Source organism: Bombus affinis, chromosome 8 (assembly GCF_024516045.1).
Source record: "Bombus affinis isolate iyBomAffi1 chromosome 8, iyBomAffi1.2, whole genome shotgun sequence".
NCBI classification, from domain to species: domain Eukaryota; kingdom Metazoa; phylum Arthropoda; class Insecta; order Hymenoptera; family Apidae; genus Bombus; species Bombus affinis.
The window spans coordinates 7,454,486-7,470,564 of record NC_066351.1 but is presented as its reverse complement, the minus strand read 5'-3'; the positions used below and the strand labels follow the sequence as shown (position 1 = coordinate 7,470,564).

At 32.0% G+C, this 16,079-nt stretch overlaps 1 protein-coding gene across 1 annotated transcript in view; it reads left to right on the top strand.

Annotated features, from left to right (window-relative positions):
- Positions 1 to 16,079, top strand: part of LOC126919856 (leishmanolysin-like peptidase) — a 207,395-nt gene that overhangs the window by 23,761 nt on the left and 167,555 nt on the right. The window lies entirely within an intron of this gene.

The following is a 16,079-nucleotide window of genomic DNA, read 5'->3' as shown; positions in this document are numbered from 1 at the left end:
TTATTCTTCTTTTTTTAATCAAACTTCTGTTGTTGCCGTTGTCAAGAAGCAGTTTATAACTTGTAAGTAACTTGTAAAATTTCGCTAATAATATTAGTTCAATTGTGCAACAATTGACAATACTGACAATGGTTTTTCCCATACATCGCCGCACTTCAAAATAAAATTTATTACGTGAGATATTTACCGCTTACTCCTGATAGGTAGAAATCGATTTTCTTTGTGTTTTCAATTGAATAGGTACGGTTTTTCGCGTAAAGGAAATATCTATCGGCGATCGTACCCATTCTCATTCCGTTTCTCCTTCTTCGACCAATCAAGATTGCAAGTGACGAAGCACTGCTTCTGTTCCCGAAAGTCACCCACATGCTCGAAATTGAACATTTAATCTTAACGACGTATCTGTCGTTCTTGGTCGCGGTCTCATGTCCGCCAGTGAAAAAACTATACTATTTGAGCGATGATAGATGGTTCCCTTGAATCAGAATCTGCATATGTACGGATGTAACATAAACAAGCAATTTTTAGCGTATCGATATTTCTGTCGCTTCCATTTCATTGCAAGAGTGTCTCATGCAACTGGGCCAAAATATAAATTTAACTCTATTGCGGTATTCGAATTTTTATTTATCGTATATCCTCTAACATCAATATTTTATTTTTATTTATTTATCTATTTATTTTTTATTCATATGTTAGCCTTCCGCCTGTAATATTACAAAAATGTACAAATAGATATATAAATACCAATATCTTTAATTTTAATATTATTTATTAGATGCATAATAGTGAAAAATAAGCATTCAGATCAGAAAACAGCGTTCAATATGTATTACGACGATCAAGTACGTACTCGAAATAAGTTTTCTGATTTCTAATTTATTCTAGGAATATTTAAAAACACTGCGGTACACGTATTAAGAATCCAAATTTCACGATGTTTTTAATTTTAATTCTGACTGGCAGAATATTACTCGGTTTGGAATGAAGTAATCTAAACTCTGATTACTTTTATCCCATACGCGTAGTTTACCATGGGAAACAAAATATACATGAATTATTGATGATACACGCTGCACGCCGACGGGAAATCAGATAAGCATATGACAAGATCAAACCATTCATTCCTTATAGCTTTTAAGGCATACTATGCATGGTAGTAATGTATTTATAATAACACGCAATAAAAATTTAAGAAATAAATGAATGTCTAACGATTTAATAATTTATCGAAATTGTAATCGTCCTCGCAAATGTATTGTGTGTATTTAGGAATTTGAATGTAAAGTCAGAAATTAAAATTGTTGGATACAATCGCAGTTGGCCTTCGTTGTATTTCAGCCATAGTCTATACGACGAATATGACGCGGTATTATAAAACAAAGACGCATCCAATAATTCTATCCAATTCTATCTTTACACGATAGATTTTCGATAAACCGTACAAAAACGAAAAAAAAGATAAGGGGAAATATATGAAAAAATATAAGATTGATTAAAGACATAAAAATTCAGTACAAATAAGTTGTTTTTCGAACAAATTAGATAAAATTCTGTAATCGAATCTTCCTTTGCTTTTTATTCAATTGTAATATTTCTTGTTATATTATATTGTTTTAATTTATATAATGACATATTATTAAATTTTATTCGCTGCCACTTTTTGACGGTAGACGCATTCCTTTGCATGAGACTGTAATTGAATCAGTTTCGCCGCTTCGAACGACATAATAAAAATACCAAAACGAGCTTCAAAGAATTAAATTCCAATGGAAATTTTTTAAATGACACCATTCGAACCGTGTTAAATCGAATTGGTTCGTGCAAAAAGAGAATTGTTTGTTTTTTAAATCGTGCTGAATTAAAATCGTGCGAAGCAAATCCGTTTAAAGACAAAATTGATTATATTTATATTTTAAACACTTGCGATTATTAAAGTCAAGTATTGGATATTATATCCTCAATGGATTGCTCAAGAATGAAGCAAATAAAGTACTATAAAAATGAAAGCCAAGCGTAGATGAATGTAAAGAAGAATAAATTTAAAGTCATTGTGAAATTTTTCTATAAACCAACTGCGAGTGGGCGATTAGTTACGTAAACTTCAGAAATAGCTGTAATAAAAACGATTGGCTTATTACAGTTTGAATTGTTAGTGCTCTACTCTTAAGTTAGCCAATAAAGGGGATAATCATTGCTAGCAATTTAGGATGGTAATCCAAGATATCTCCTTCGAGGGCAATGGATATCGTATCACGCGGGGTTCACCAAGACAGTTTTCTTAGAGTCGAACTACTCTAAAACAAACATATCTAATCGTAACGGTAATAGTCTCACTGTATTCATTATTATTAGAAATTATGAGATAATTGTTTTCTATAACTAGGATCGACATATTAATTTACATATATATTTGGTGATTAAGTTACGTGTAGATTATGGATGTTTATGCATTTTTGTGTAAAATGATGGGGTGTCCTTTTCTCGAAAATAATAATTACGAAATAATCTTAATTAATTGTTGCAAAAGAATATGAAAAGTATACTTGTATAGATTTATACAAAAAAATGAAATAGAAGATTTGAATTTGTGATGTTAACATTGCATTGCATTGCTTGAATTGCGATTGCTTTAAAATATATTTAAAAATAAATGTTGATATATCAATTGCACCATACACGTATAAAGTAGTACTTTTCATAGGGGATCTATATTGTAATCTCATATATATTTTACGATGTTCCATTTCTTCTACCTTCAGCAATAACCTTTTCAAAGCAAACTACTAGTCCGAATTTTGAACGTTATTGCGATTTGCTATGGGGCAAATGACTTTCGCTTGAAAGAGTATAGTTTTCGACTATAATCAAACGATAACGTGACTTCCATTCGGACGATCGTGCACGTGAAAGCGTTGCTCCGTTGCTCGAGAAAGTTAACGACCTATGTTCCGATATGCCATCAGCGCCGCATAACTGTTTGATGCACGTTCAGATGTTTAATCTGCGAATCTTTGTACACTTGTAGAAATTATTGAGAATACTCAATATCGAAGTTAAATAAACGAACATCAACAATCAATTATTTTATTTCGGTTCTCTATACGATGCAGCATCTTGTTGCAGTCATCTTATTTTTGTGATATATTGTATCAGGAACTTGTTATATTCATCATTATAGTAAAAGATTAAAAATTCGTTATAGTAAAGAAGATTAATGTTTGGTTACATTAGGAAATTATATTAGGAAAACAATATTTGGTTAATTAGTTTCTTATTTAGTGTTTTATATTTATTTTGAGCTGAGTTACATAGAACCATGAGAAGGGAAACATTATTGACAAATAAAAGAAAACGTATTATTATAACAATTTCATTGTTAGAAAACGATATTCATCTCATAAATTTGAAATTTAATCAGTATTTAAACTGAAAACAATTGAGCATAAATGTCATTTGAGTTCCCCTTCGTGTTGAAGTCCTTGAGTTAGTGGGAATGAAGCTTAATGATTCCTAGATTAACAAATTAAAGTTACTTTTCTAGTCAGTGAACAGTTTATATAACAGTGGCAATACTGGCTGCTTAAAAATATGTGTGCCCCAATAAATATTAACAACGAACAAAATATGTCGTATAAGTTTTATTAAAAGATTCTTCGAAATGATTTCTTTCAAATATTAGGGTAAGGTATTGTAACTTTAAATTTAACGTATCCTGCGAATTAAATATTCCTGATCCTTCAGTTATCCATCAAATAGTACTTACTAGCAGCGACATTAATAACTCTGGCGTAACTTCCAACCTCATTTTTCTTCGAGAGATCGTGCGAAGTCATGTAGAAGTAAAATTCTTAACAAAAAATAAAATGTTGGACAAAATCAGCCCATAATGGTTCAACTTACAAGATTATACGTTTCGTTGAACCAGTTTTCTGTGCGGAACGTTCGTCATAACGTGTGCTTCTTTGCACGAACAGTCTCACCATACAATATATGTATACACATATACATCCGCACATGTACAGAGGTAAATGTATGATCGCGCGTTATGAAAAAGTCATTTTTGCCCGATTTCATCTCGCGGTCTCTACGTTGGTTATCTGTGTGAGCTGTTCACGTATGCGCGCGAACCGTAACTATACTAGCGTGCGTATGTAGTGGAATTGATGCATACAGTTTTCTGCATATTTCTGTAGCTAGATACACATATCCTTGAATTCCATGAGCAACGAGGCGAGAGTGCCACAGATTCAACCATAAATTTCGATTTCCATCGCGACGGGAGACCATTCGATTCTACTTGACGACCTATATCTGTGATAGTGTAATGTACATACATAGGCCGGCCGATTCGGAAAATCATCTATATCTATCCTATCGTTGACGATCATCAGTGACTATTAAAATTTTGATCTACACCTTTTAAGATACGGTAGGATCCTGCATATCATGGAATTCCTATACCGCAGAACGTATCTTCTACCTGCCCCACTGTATGTATTTTAACACGTTGACCGCCACGATGGTCATTTATGATGCACGTTTTACTAAATGTTTTAAAACGATTAAAATAAGATCAATTTCATGAATTAAAAAATTTTCAACGGTTTGAGTGACTTAGATATAACGCTGTCAAGGAAAAACATGCAAATACAATGACGTCTTGCGAAAATTAAACGTTATGGTGTAGTAAATCTCAATCTATTGCGGTCCCCAGGGCAAAATACACAAAATTCACGTGGCAGTCAACGTATTAAAATATTTCAATCGTTTCAATATTTCACATGCTCTGTTTTCGTAATGTTAGAGCTCTTTTGCACGATTGAACTGGTAGTACTACAGTAGAATCTTGTTCATCCGAACAGTTCATCAGTTATCACAGCTCGTATTATTAGTTCTAAAAATTGAATTTGGATAGTTGCTTCTGAATCATGCTTAATTCCTAGTCAAAATATGGATGTTAAAATAACTTTAACAATAAGTATCTTTATATTCGTTGATAAAAGACAAACATTTCCGTTTGGTAGTTTTAATCATTTTTCACTGTATGTTCACCGTACTGAGGTTTATGGTGAGTGGGCTGCGCTTAGTCAGTTGAATGATAAGGCGCGAATAACCCACCTTGGTATATAATGGGACACAAAATTCTCCATTCTCGGGTTTATGCCGGTGCCTAATAGTACAATTTTCAACGAAATGTTTCACCATTACAGTGTTTTATCCTAGAGACATTTTTTCACATACTCTGTTGTTTAGTGTTGAGTTCACTTGATACTTATGGTTCTTGAACAGGGTTTAAGAACTTCAACAAAATATAACGCATTCTTAGTTAAATTATAAGCTCTAGTGTAGTAATCGCTAGAAAGTAGAGCTTTTTAACATAATGTGTTCTAGCTACAAGAAAAATATTATCAAAAATTACCAACGAGAAATTCTTATCGTGTTCATGCCCACATATCTGGTATGCTAGAACAGGATAAAATTACGGTTAGTTGTAACATATTTTTTAGAACGAAGTTTAAATGTTATTTACGTGACGCTAGAAAATTGTTAAGGGTCTATGTATTTACGAAAACTATGTCCATATTATGTACAGCAAAATTCAAAATTGTACCGATAAGAATAATTACATAAGCAAATGCGTACCCATTACACAATTTGTGGATCGAAACTGTCTTGAAAGAAACAGTACTTAATTATTACATTAAAATGTTTACACATTTGTTAAAGTAAAATAAATGTAAATTAATATGTCTAACATATAACCAGCTGCTTTTACATCTGGTCGTACTAACATATAAATAAATTTTCAATTTCTGTGCTATAACTTTTATTAATTTAATGTTGTACCTCGCTAAAAATTAACTTGAAAACTTTCCATTACGTATATGTACATATTATATGTATAATGCTTTGTATCTCTATTTATATATACCATAATATAATATCTTGTAGTGCCAGTCTTTTAAAAATATTATAAAAGTTAGAAAAAGTTTGATTTTGAAATGTATCGGAGATGTCTTTCTATGTACCATCTTACCTGAATAATCATATTGTAGAACACAATTTTAATCGAATGAATATAAGAAAGCGAGAAAAAGTAAAGACTCATGAAAATGCAATTGTTGTAGTTGTTTCTTATTGCGCATAGTACACATGGTATGCAGTGTGTTCGTGCTATGACATCATGGCGTAGGTTTCACCAACTAGACAGTTGCACTTGGTAACTACGACACTAAGCATTGTTCACACTTTCACCTATCTCACATTTTCCGTATCATTCCTCTGGAGCTCTCCTACTCTCTGTGTGATATCTAACGGATCGATATTTACGCGGGAACAGGAATGTCCCCTTAGTCTGTGTTGCCCCGAAGAGAAAGAGCAACTATTTGGCCAGGTATACGTTACAGCTTTAACTCGAGAGAAATGTTAGTTATGATAGTTATGATTCTCCTCCTTATATTCAGACATTTTATCGTCCGAGGAAGCAAAGTATATCTTTGAATTCCCTGAAATGACATTCCTGTTTTTATGCTTTAGTGATAAATATTCCGAGAGTGCCGTTTAATTAATTAATCAATTAATTTACTTACTTAAAGTTATATTATTAGTGACTATATATGTTATAATATACAATCTCGTCATGTCACGAAATAATAAATGTAGTATTTATCTTGAATCGTATTATGTAACTATAATTACACTACGGATGCATATGATATATAAAAACATATAAAATATGCGGAGAGAAAATTTATAAATAAATAGACAGTCACCTGAAAAAGGCTACATCGAACCTCGTAAAAAGAAACAGGATTATAAAATCCTATTCCTAATCCTATTTATATTTCTTAATTTATTATCTATTGAAAATCAACTGGTCTAAAATTTCATGATTCAGTTAGATATGATTCATCCCTATCGTAATTACAGACGCACTTATTGAAATCTATAGAACAGGAATTAGAGATGTTAAATATCCTTCAGTTTTTTCTTTTTCCTTTTTTTTCTGAAAAGAGACAAACACGGACGAGAATTCTTGGTTATTAAATGAAAAGTAAATTTCTTCTTATAAAGAAAAATTAAACTAAAACTTGTCTATCTAACAATTCCTATCTTTGACATCAAATACACGTTTCTTTTGAGAAATTTTCAAGTATCTGGAATAGTGTGTTAACTAATATTTTTTCAGTATATTATTCCAAGTTGAAATGACTGGAATATCAAAGCTTTCTTGGTTGAAAATAGGGCTGACGCAGGGAGACAAAGGAACGAGTCGTACATTAGGGGCAAGAGTCTTTTGTTCGTGATGAAAAGTCGTACTGTGATGCTCGCGAACGCCCAGATTATATGTTCAAACTAGAAAAGTACCGAACTTTGTAACGTTTTTGATTGAAATACTCTTTCGACCGAGTTTGCAATTATTCCCGGATGTCTGTCGAACTGAAGCGACGCGCAGAAATTTAAATTCCTATGGCATTCCGACTTCGTTCATTCAACCGTATTATTGGAGGCGGACGTGCTCGCGTAAAGTAATTCGATACATCTCGGGCAGGTTTTCATGAAACTTACAAGGAGTATCTTCACGGTAATCAACAACGTATTGATTATAAGATAAATTTCGAGAAGAATAGTCTTTTTTTAAACTTTGTAATTGGTGCAAAACGGAGTGCAAAATAGAATTGAAATGGATCTATTTTTCTTGTAATTATGGACCGATAATACTGTGACTGGTTTTAATCCTACCAGCTTTGGTATCTTGATATTTGAAAATGAATAAACGTAGAAATATTTTATCGGCATATGTCGTTCTTCATTTTATGAAATCACGTACAAATTTTATTATAAACAAAACACATAAATAATACGTAACAAAGAATGACAAGTAATAACACCAATATTATTATATACAGCATCTTTTATTTTTATCACCACATTCCATGTTTAATAAAATACAGCGTACATCCCTGTCACGTATCATTTGACGTTTTATGAAACCGCGTATAAATTTTATCGTAAACAAAATGCAACAAGAAGTTCCAACTAGTTCCAAGCGTACGTATGCAAATGGTTCGTTCAAGAAGATCGATGGAGCAGCAATCTGTCTTTAAAATTGTTTGGACTGATTCGTTCGTTCTTGCAATTCTTTTCAAAATGAAATTCGATAAAATAGCGTCTTAGAATGTCAGAATGTGAAATCGATCGAAGCCACATCCCAAAAAATTGAAAGAAACTGACTGTGATCGTTGTAAAAATTAATCGAATCGTTGATTCGCAAACTGCCCTGATTTTTCGTCGAATTATTTTACGCATCGCGGAAGTTCGTAAATGTGGCGAATAAACAAGAGCTATCATAACTTGCAATCATTCATTCGGGCGAACTTAGATGCACGGGTTATGCGTTTTGGCTTGATAAACTGGATTACGATTTCCTCTATATCACGCCCTTCGTGTTCGTTGTTCTTACCTTCTCATTCGGTGTCTCCTTCTATTCCGCTCGTCTTTGCATGACTCTATATTATAGTCTCGTTCATTGCACCGCGTAAACCAGTAGCTGTACACGTTGAAGGTCCTCCGCTGGTCCCAAGTTTACGTCCCTGCGGCCATCCACAACGTCGTTTATCGAATATTGCAGTAATGTACAAGGCCAATACACTTTCAAGCAAAACCTATCGACCAGGCCTGTTGATGCGGTTCTCCTAGTTTTTCTCGAACACATTTTCAGTGTTCGTGCTATTTGCCAAACCCTCTGCCGGTAAACGTGCGCATCGCGCTTCAGTATTTTCTGATAAAAGACGTGAAATGATTTTCAAATTGCGTTATCATTTATAAAGATAGTATTTTGTTCGTGATTTAAACAGTTTTGAAATTGAAAATTTCTTTCTGAAAACTGTAATTTTCAATATTACGATATCGATTTTTCGACGTAAACGAATTTTAGATTACATGTGTTGACTTTTCGAAAATATAAATAGATAAAGAAAAAAGAAAACAATTCTATCCGATAGATAGAGTTTCCGAGATAAAAATTTTCAAGTGCGGTTTGATTTTCTAAAAATGGACAAGAATTGGAAAATCAAAAGGTTGGTATTTCTGAAACGAACTCGAAACCATCAAAATAATAATTGAATTTTACATGGGCTGTATAATATTTTATTTTCAATAAAATCCTTGACATCGACGTCAAAAAGTGATAGATTTATCGTTGAATGACCTAGAACCATTGATGAATCCCTACACGCAGAAATGACTCATACACTAGCCATTTCAGACTGTTTCATTTGGTTTTGTGGTGTTTTCCTCTATTCATAACTGTGCCAAAGATATTGCTCAACTCATTGTCAGTTGTACGGTATAGGCCATAGCCTATAGCCTATAGCCATATATGGACTATATCAATGTTACGTCCACAGAGGGAATCTATTGTTTAACGCAACAATACATGACAATATCTATTGTTATGTTCGTCAGTATTAAATGTTGTGATATGATTTTTTGGTTTGTAAAATAAAAGGACTTCTACTATATTATGATGTTTTATCTATGCATATAATGTAATAGTAATAATAATATTTACGATATATTGTATGCAAATTCATATTTTTATAAATAAAAGGAAAGAGTCCTGCACTTTGGATTTTTGAATATTTTTTTCCATATTACGTACATTCTGTACATTCTTGCGCTTTTAAATTTTCCATAAATATGGAAGGATAGTTACAGTTTATTATACAATTAATATGATAGTATTTAAGATTACATCGTTTACGAGAAAAGAATGTTTTCTACAAGCACATGTGCTTTCTAGAGATTTTTCGATCTTTGGGTAGAAACTACCATGTTGTAAACTACCATGTTCGTCATATGGTGTTTAATAGACCCTGTCGCCGTTGTTGTAGCATTCATGAATTTTCAATCGTTTTCAAAACTGACAGTGTCCAGGTGGAATACACTTGATTCCTTCGAAGGAAACAAGGATGGTTTTTGCTAAAGGTGAATCGTTGATTAAAGTTTCACTTATCGTAACATTTAGCGTAAATAATTAACGTGGAAACTGAATGAAATCTACTGTTTAAATAAGAGTCTGTAGCAAAAAAAAGAATTTATTCTTCCGCTTTTATAAAGAATACGAAAAAATAAAAAAATCGATATCGAAGTATCGAGTATAAATATACTTACGCATGGTTTTAAGAAATATTTTTAACAGGACAGGTCCAATCACATTGGCCGTTTCGAATATAATACGAAAAGAAGTAAATGTCTTTATACGAAAAGGAGGATGAAAATAAAGAACGATGTCTCACGGTTTACTTTCGAGAAAATCGAAATTGAAGCTTTTACCAAGTATAGACACTTATGCACTGTTTCGAATTATATCTCTAATGGAATTGTAGAGAAATGCATTGTAATTTCTTGTAGCGAGAAGAAACATACTTTCCAAAATATATTTCGTAGAATGTAGATAATTTGAAAATTTTTTATTACATTATATTAATTTCTGGTATTAAATATATTCGTAACTAATTCACTTTTAAAATATAATAGAAGTCCAGAATAAAAGCTATTGTAGGAGGTTGAAGAACAGAGAGAGATGGATTGACACATCTCTCATCAAAGATAATAATTGTACCTTTTCATTTAAAGCTGCGAACAGAAACTTCAGATTATCGACAGTAACTTTTAATGACTTAATCAACGTACGCTTCAAGAACTTTAGAAGTACCTTTGTCTTGGTTTATTGTAAAAGGAATTCATTTTAAGAGGATTATTGTAATGTAAATTGCAATATAAAACTTGACAAGTTTTACAATCTTTTATTTACATGTCGGGTGACAAACTGTCAAATTATAAAGTGTACGAAATATTTAGTTCTTTTTTGTTCGTATAAGTTAATCATTCGCAACTACATGGTAAAACTCAATTATTTCGAAAAGAAAAGCTAATATTATTACAGAATAATAATATTATTATAAAGTTGATATTTAATATGCTTTTCTTTATCATATTAGTATAAATATCTTTTTGATTAAAAGAATTCATTAGTACATTTAACTTGTATAATTTATATATATATATATATATATATATATATATATATATATATATATAAAAGTTGTATCATAATAAAATTCTTGGGTTCCTATATCTTTCGTCGAAAATTTGTTACATGAAAGTTTCAAAGGGCTGTACTGCTGTTAAACGCAAAATATAGGAACAATGGATCAGGTAAAAGAACCCAGTTGAAGAGAATTCATCGACATTTGAGCTCGATTGGCCGTCAGCAGCTTTGTAACAAGAGAAGGCTCGTACCAAGCTATGCAATATATCGAGGATACGGTAAAGCAATGAATGCGAAGAAAAAGTGTGTAGTATGTTGAGTAGAATGGCATCGTTGTCAAGCACGATATAGATATGTGAATATATGTATGTATACATATACGTACACGCGTTTCATCGAAATATTGGATATGTAGAAACGATTAACCACATGAATGTGCTGGTAATGATGCGGTTTTTCAAACTTTGTTGCAAGTGGTTATTGACGCACTGGGTAGAGTATTAACGAGTATCGTAGAAATTCACTTTAATAGAACGACGTGAAAAGGACATTGTACGAATTATAGTTATTTCATTGTAATCTAACTTAAAGTTTAAACGATTACACGATTTAAATGATTATATATGCTGTAAGTAGACAGTGAATCGGTAGAGTTGTGAAATATAAATATGTATAAATGCGTGGAATGATTTAGGAACATCTATACATAAATTTTATTTGTTTTATTGTAGTCATAAAAATTTGCATAAACATTTGTAGTCTATTCACGAGCAGTTGATTGCATACGATTTTGTTATATAAGAAAGTATGAATGAACTATTATCGAAGAAAGTTATTTATAGATGGCTCTTTAATAGTTAAAAGACTACGAAACTCGTGGTCATTTTGTTATTTAATCTTATTTAAATTTTAATAAATATGTAATATACTTAAATATATATTCTATAAATTGTAGTTTTAAATACTGAAACCATGGACATGGTTCCAGGTTAAGCTCTATTCGTATAAAACGTTCCACATTTTATGACTTAGCTTGATTAATTCTTTCTAGACTGTCATGATGATATGTCCCAGAGTAACAGTTTCATAAAAATTATTAGCTTGCACAATTTTTATGCTACCATTGAGACCTATTAAGATATGTACTTTCATTAAATAAAGAATTAATGAAGAATAATATATATCCCATCTTAAAAATTACTCTTAACATTCTCTTTATTAATTTCAATGTGTTATAGTTTCTACCATTGTAGCGTCTACATAACCCATTATAAAACGATTGCATTGACCTAGATCTTCCAAGGTCAGCCAAGGTCATTTGCCATCGTTTAAATTATCCTTTCGCTGAACGTCCAGAGAATGTTCTTCACTTTTTGCCATTTGAAAGGTCAACCATGAGTATTAACACGTTCGTTTGCGCGTATTCTGTCCATGAATAAACGAAAACTTTACCTCTTAGGCAGTTGTGGTGTCCTGATAATTTGTTATTAACTATCATTCGAGACTTCACTTTATCCGGAATAATAAGTTTTTTCTGAATAAACCATGTTCCATAAAATTCTGTTTCTTCTTTTCTTTTTTAAGTCAACGTGTCAAATCCGGGAGTCTTACAATTAATGGAAAGCGAGAAGGTCATTATGCTTGCTTTTTTAATTCAACAACCAGGAAGCATGCTATTTAGTTTTCGTTGAAATTAACAGACATTATGACTAGCAATGTAATCACGATGGAATTATTGTACATCCGTTTTTTGGTTGCGAGTGAAATTTAAAATTGGCGAGAAAATCATCATGTTTCGAAGCGTGCTATACCATTCCTCTTAAGCGTTCGGACAATCAATATTCTTGTCAATATTATTCTCAATATGCGACATTAGCGTACGTAAGAAACCCTTTAGGCGATCGATATACACGGTGTAACAGAACATGCGGAACCTACTTCTCGAGCGGATCGCACACCTAAGGACAATGAAAAAAGTTCGTATAAACATATTTTCTGTCTGTCTTCATTTATGAAATATAACGAATCTATTACGTACGTAATACACCTATTGAAAATGTTGAAATACCAAGGTTCAGAATAGAACAAACTTTTCAACAACTTCAGGAAATGTAAAAAACCATTCAGAGTGTAACCGCATCCATGACAAGATGTCCACAGGCTCGCCTTGAAATACAAGGTGACCATATTGAGCATCTTCTGTAAACGTAATTAGATAACACAAAATCAAGACAGAAAATTCGTTATATCTTGTAAACGAAGACGAAGTCTATACGAACATATTTCATTGTTTTTAGCTGTACAATCAGCTGCTCACGAAATGGATCCCATTCGTTCTGTTACACTCTGTATATTGTCAATACAATGTTAAGAAACCTGAATATTGCCAATATTATTGACAAAAATATCGGTCGTCCAATAACACTGCTATAACAATGTAATTTTTACAATATGGATGCTATGTAACTTAGAAATCATATAACACTGAATTGATGCTCCGCGTTATAAGGGTCAGTGTACGTATATATAAATTAATCATATCTAGGATGATCAAATTTGTCAAGAAACGTACGATTTCAATGGAAGTTTGTGACAACTACGTTGTCGCGGTCTCTTGGCTGCTCATCGCTCACTTTAGTCGACATGCGTGCGATGCTCTTTCATTTGTACAAAGCTCCGTAATTCCGCGACCTCTACGCTTTGTACTGTGAATACAAGAGAACGTACCAGCGGAGGCATTTACCGGCCTTTGACGGCTCATCCTTTAACGTCGTTTCTGCGTTTACGTTTCTACGAACGGACAAACGAGCATCGCGAAGCAATTTGCCTTTTCACCGATGGTATATTTATCCTGTGAAGTTTACATGGGACTAGCGCACTTCTCTTTGCTACAACATTCTACAAAGAACGACGTCCATTTTTATATTAATTTAATTAAAAATATACGATACATGGGACAATCAATAAAATCGGAGTAGAAACAACTGTGCTGAGAAATTATTCGAAAGCTAACTTACATAGAGGTAGAAAAAGAAAATCTCGTATATATAACATATTATCATATTATTTAACATACTATCGATAACAATTATCTTAAACTGATGAATATTTTTGAAGCAATTGCAATTGTTTGAATTTATGTGTTTCGTAACTGTTTGAATCTATGTATTTTGCAAAAAGTAATGATATAATTAAAATATCAAGCATCCTTCTTCAAGGTAAAATAGTTTTGCTCGAGGAAAACATTTGAAAAATTATCTACGCCTTGTACGTGTCAACAGAATATTAAAATAACATGAAATATTCTTCTATTTTTCCTCAAATTAAAAAATTCCGCTTGATACATAATCCATTCCATTGTGCGTAATAATACATAACTGTTAGCAAAAGTTTCCGATCAAAGTGTAATTTTATTTCGATATAATTTACATATTAATAGAATCGTTTTTGCAAAAATTTATACAATATCGTATTTCAGGAGGTATTATTTCATGCTGTATTGGTGCGACAGACTTTTATTCTTAGAAATTTTTTTATCTCAACGATACAATAAAATTACGTTTTGGCCGCTGATAGAAACTTCCAATAGCCACTTTATATAAATATCATGTATTTCCATTCGGTAATGAAATCGCTAACTTTAATACGTTCTAATAGAAAAGGAATAAAAATACTGCCGGTATTTAATAGAGGAATTATTATTCTCGATTCTGCTGTTAGTATTTCATGAAGCAGAGCGTTCCAAAGGAAATTTCTCGCATAGTTTCGTCTCTATTCATATTTCAAATGGATCGAAACCCTCATTATTATTGGAGGTAAATTTTTCAAATATTTGGTATTACATGGTATGCAAACTTTTGATTGAATTTGTTTCTTATTTGTTGGATGGATGTACAGGAGCAGTTTTACGGAATAAGTATTCCGAAGTTATCGAAGAAAACATAGCGGACTAATTACCCTTAAGTTAACAATTTACATGTACAGTGTTACGCGTACAGTGACCTACGAAAATATATGGACGCTCATATCTTATAGAATCTTTTTACGAATATGTTACGTGTGATATACAACATAATTTTGGAACTTCATTAGATTTATGACGAGACATGATCGTTGTTATTACATTGGTAAAATTTTAAACGAATTTGAGATTTTATATACAAATTGCAAGATATATGGGATGAGATGAAATTAATGAATTGCTAGATAGGTGAAAGACGATTTGAAGTGACGATAAATATACTGAAAACTAATTATTCGAAGTTTTAAACGAAACAATGAACGCATGTGACAATGGTTTAACAGTTCAATTTAGAACTAATCATTTATTCATTGCTTTATCGCGTTTTCTGATTACGTAAACATTGGAAAATATGAAAAATTGATTATTCATATCCTCCCTTCTCCATGAATTAATGTTACGTAAAATTTCATGCTGTTAACGTATTCAAGGTCGGCTGATCGGTTATATTGAGAACGTTGAGAATCACTGGTTATGCTATTACGCACACTTCAGGTTAACGAATGGCTAGTTAAGCCGTTCGTTAGCTCTTCATTGAGCAATCGATCTGAACGATTATTCATCGCTGTATAGTGTGGAGTATCGTCGCAGCTTTCATAACAACAATGGGACATGATGCGGATATAACGTAAAAATTGGTACCCTATGAAACGATAAATAAACTTAAATATTATATATTATTGTGATTTATGATATAAAAATTTTAACGTTATTCATGATCTGTATTTTCAAGTATATATACGGACTAACTTTATTTCTAACAAAAACTTGTTATAGAATGGCATATTCTTATTATTGGGTTGGCAACTAAGTGATTGCGGGTCTTATCATTACCACCTAATGACAAAATCCGCAATTACTTAGTTGCCAATCCAATATAATTATTGAATCTTGTACGATCGATGCATTCTAAAATTATTATTTGATAGTCATGTACAGTAATATCAACCATAAACTAACACCAATCATACGAAATTGTATAAATATGTTATGTATGTT